This window comes from Myotis nattereri, assembly GCF_964212035.1.
Source record: "Myotis nattereri genome assembly, chromosome: 3".
Classification (NCBI taxonomy): Eukaryota; Metazoa; Chordata; class Mammalia; order Chiroptera; family Vespertilionidae; genus Myotis; species Myotis nattereri.
This window is the reverse complement of record NC_138077.1, coordinates 76,983,671-76,988,343: the sequence shown is the minus strand read 5'-3', so window position 1 is coordinate 76,988,343 and position 4,673 is coordinate 76,983,671. Positions and strand designations below refer to the sequence as shown.

The 4,673-nt window shown below is 38.4% G+C and overlaps 1 pseudogene across 1 annotated transcript; it reads left to right on the top strand.

Annotated features, from left to right (window-relative positions):
• Positions 1-3,374: 3,374 nt before the first annotated feature.
• LOC308515393 (phospholipid scramblase 1-like) lies at positions 3,375-4,065 on the top strand (annotated as a pseudogene). Its single transcript has one exon. The product of its transcript is annotated as a phospholipid scramblase 1-like (transcript).
• The last annotated feature ends 608 nt before the right edge of the window (positions 4,066-4,673 follow it).

Here is a 4,673-nt window from a genome sequence, read left to right as displayed (position 1 = left end):
AGGAGCATTAAGAAGAGGTCCTGTACTGGCTCAGGCTGAGGGTGAATCAAAAGTCAGCGGCCTGGAGAAAGGAAATGTAATCAATATATGGTTAAAAAAGCATTTTCCCCCCTGACTTATGAGTAGGGATGAAACAGTCAGCTAGTCATTATGAGGGAAAGAATGGGAATTTGGAGGCTCTGTGTCCAGCCTTGTCATAGGTAGAAAAATGGGGCATCTATGAGTCTGATCTAAGTCATGTGGGGAATGGTGTTTCTTTTCAATAAGACATACTCTGGAACACAAAAGGTGAAGTAACTTCTTTAACTATTACTGTTTTCCAGGACCAGAGAGTTAAGGCAGAATCCAGCATTGCCATCAGTGCACTCGTTTCTTTTTCTGTAGTCTGACTTCTTTCCAGAAATGTGCTTCCCAACTCCCTCATGTCTGTATTTTAGATCCATCCAGTTTGTCTTTATCTCTCTCAGCTCTTACCTTACATATGTTTCCTTAAAAGTTTTATTGCTATTATTAAAAAATTAAGTTATAAATTTAAGCAAAAATCTCAAAATATAAAAATATATAATAAAAATAAAAATGCTACTTAACCTCATATCTCTAAGTATGTTCCCTCTCAAAACCAACTCCATTTATCCAAGAATATGAAGAAGTAAAAATAAATTATAAAAATTATCTTATATTGTAATATTTTCTATGATTTTAAACATTTTCATTGAGCAAAAATGCGTTTGGTTTCCTCTCTGAACTTTATGTGTAACTCTAAATCAAGGCCCCTCTGTAGCCAGGTGCTCTATGAGGTTATGAGGACTTTGGTTCCTTCTATATTTAGGATCTGCCTTGCTTAGCATTGGCTTCATTTTACCAAATGGTGAAAAATATGGCCACTAGCAGTCTAAACTTGCATTCTATTAAATGAAAACATCTAGATACTTTGTTCCAATTAAATTTGGGATTTGATCTCATTGTTCTCAAATGAACCAAAAGAGTCCTCCCTAAAGAAATTGAGAAGCTCCAGAGACATCCTAGGATGGGCAGAGTCCCAAAGCACAATAGCCAGGTGACCACTCCATCCACTGAGATGCCCCCACTGGAGTGGCCATATGGCTGTTGTGTTGTGGGACCTTTGGTTCATTGCTGTGGAGAAGTTTATTTAGTTGGTGAGGTTTGATACCAGGTTTCCAGTCAAATCTTTTATAAACTATCAGTTTAACTCCTAGTTTTTAGCCTTAATTCTTGCCTTTGGCTTCATAAGCACCTGACATTTCTGAGTGGCAATACTCTTGGGATTCTGCAGGGAAAGCAGTTTTCCCTCCTCTATGTATCCTCCTTTGAGCACACCAGCTATGCTTCCTTTGTTCCTCTTTCTCAGTTATACACCTCCACCCACTCATGTTACAGACGTTTCTTAGAATCTATTTTCTATTGATGCTCCTCCCTTAATCACATTCTCTTGATTGATGTTTTACCTTTGTAAATCCTGTATCTTTATTTACTGGAGTCTTGGGAGAGAAAGGTGATAAAGGTGATAATGGTGATCAACCCTTGAATCAAATGTGTCCTACTCATGAAATTTTTGGTGTTTCAGAGCTTTGTCCTTGGACATCTGCATTCTACCTGATCTAGCTGAAAATGTGATCCTTACAATACTCTTTAAGTATATCCATTCAGGGATTCACAGCAAATGAATGTTATTATCTATTCATGTTTCATAAACATACACAATCTACAGTTTATATTTAATATTGATGTCATTTGGCATCCTGTGTGAACATTCCCTCAATTTACAACATTCTGGAGCCTGAGACATTTTGCTGCTCATGTTCTTATTACATTGTACTCACAGAAGAAGTCTTCAACTGTGGTAGGTTTTTACTGTACTCTTAAAGTTATGTGATTTGAACATGTTATTCAACCACCTTTAGCTTCATTTTCCTGGAGAGGTTGAATTTAAAAAGTCTTTTTTTAAAAAATATATATTTTATTGATTTTTTCACAGAGAGGAAGGGAGAGGGATAGAGAGTTAGAAACATCGATGAGAGAGAAGCATCGATCAGCTGCCTCCTGCATACCCCCTACTGGGGATGTTGCCCGCAACCAAGGTACATGCTCTTGACTGGAATCGAACCTGGGACCTTTCAGTCTGCAGGCCGATGCTCTATCCACTGAGCCAAACTGGTTAGGGCTAAAAAGTCATTTTTAAAAGTCCTTTTATCACCAGAATTTCATATTTCTCTAATTCTGAATAAGATTGGATAATCCACCTACATTCTACAGACCAAGCAAATGTTAAGAATTGTGCCAATGTCTAGCACACAGTGTGTGCTCAATACATTTTTCTGAATGAAAATAATTGGAATTTATAGTCACTCATTCAACCAACCAACAACCAAGTATTTACAGAATGCTTACTCATGCCAGGTGTAACTCTAGGTTGGGATGAAGCAGTGACTAGACAGAGCATGGGGTCTGTCCTCATGAAACATACACTCTAGAGGTAAAATACATAACAGAAAAGTAAGACAATATGCATTTGAAACAATTGTGATAGGACTTATAAGGGGACTAAATAAGTTAAGCACATCTAGGTGGATGGTTGTGCTATTTGATAATGAATGCTCAGAAAAGGCATCTCTTACTAAGTGATATCTGATGAGTCTGATAAAAGTAGAGCTGAGAGAGAGTGTTCTAGATAGAGAAAACAGTGCAAAGGCCTTGACGCAGAAACCTTTAGAGTACTGAGAAACTGAATGGAACCTTCTGGGATCTATGATGAAGGAGGAAAGTTGGAAAAGTAGGCAGAAGACCAAAAATAAGAATTTTTAGATTTTACCCTAGGTTTTAATGTGACTCATTAGAAGAATTTTAAGGTGTGTAATGATGTGAACTAATTATACTAAAAGAAGGTATAATCTATGTCTTCTGTAGGACTCAGTCACTCTATTTACCTTACAACTTACTTGCATCTGGCATTTCCCATTGCCTTTGTTTGCTTAATTTTTCTCCTTAGTATGTATTACCATCTGGCATACTAATACATTTATTTTTTATTTTTTTGTTTATTGTGTGCTGTTTCCACTAGAATGAAGTTCTGTAATAATTGGATTTTTGTCATTTTTTGTATCTCTAGCTGATAGAAAAGTCCCTAGCACATAGTATACTGATTGATTTTAGGGAGAGAGAAAGAGATTGATTGATTTGTTGTTCCATTTATTTATGCATCCATTGGTTGCTTCTTAGATGTGCCCAGACTGGAGATGAAACCTGCAACCTTGGTGTATTGGGACACACTCTAACAAACTGAGCTGCCTTGCCAGGGCCCCAGTACATAGTGTGCTTTCAATAAATATTATTGAATCAAGCAATGGAATTTTGTGATGGGGAAGGATGGTTCAGTGGGCTTTCCTGTGCAACACCAGCCATTGTATAATCAGCCGGGTATGATGGATGCCAGCATCACAGGTTCCATCAGGCTGTCCACCAGGGTTGACATATTTCAGTCAGATAGATCAGATACTGATTCATCAGCAAGTTGAGCTTCTGGAAGTCTTAGCAAGTTTTAGATCTAGTATTAAATATAAAATGAAGGACAGCCTTAGACAAACTATTTACTTTGCAGTGGAGGATAGTGATTTCTGTACCTGAAACTGCTATGGGACTTTTAAGTCTTTTACTGTTAAGGATTCTTGATAACAGGGGCCAAGAGGTCATAACTCTGGAGATACCTAGTTGCCCCTGCTGCCCTCAAGAGATAGAAATCCTCACTCCTCCTGATACACCAGCAGGTTATGTTACTCAGAATTGGTACCCATGCCAGCCAAAGTTTACAGTCCAAAATGAAGAGGAGAGAGGATGTACTAAAAATTATTGGTCCATGTTTTGGCGATATTGATTTTGAGATTAAATCTCTTGATGAAGAAAATGTGGTTGGCAAGATTCCCAAGCAATAGACTGGTTTTGTGATTTATAGATGCCAATAACTTTGGGATCCAGTTTTCTTTAGAACTTGATATGAAAATAAAAGCTGTGATGCTTGGCATGTGTTGCCCCATTTACTTCATTTTTTGATTGTTTTTTGTTTGTTTGTTTGTTTGTTTTTTAAAGGACTGAAGGCAAAGAACAGAGAGCAGGAGTTTGGTAGTGAATTTACAAAAGTCTCTTTGGGAGAAAGAAATAAGAACCAAGGTGGGATATCTATAATAATAAAAGCATAATATGCTATTTAGACTGGACAGCTGAATGACCTTCTGGACATCATTCCAGATGTCCTTCTGGACAAAGTTGCCATGGCAGGGGCCGAGGCAGAGGTAGTTAGGGGCAATCAGGAAGACAGGGTGGTCAGGAGTGATCAGGCAGGCAGGCAAGCAGTTAGGGACAATCAGGCAGACAGATGACTGGTTAAGGGCAATCAGGCAGGCAGGCAGAGTTGTTAGGGGTGATCAGGCAGACAAGCGGCTAGGAGCCAGCGGGTCCGGATTCCAAGAGGGATGTCCAAATGCCAGTTTAGGCCCAATCCCATAGTCGGACATCCCCCGAGGGGTCCCAGATTGCTAGAAGGTGCAGGCTGAGCTGAAGGACCCCCAACTCTGTGCACGAATTTCATGCACCGGGCATATACATATATATATATATATATATATATATATATATATATATATATATATATATATATATAC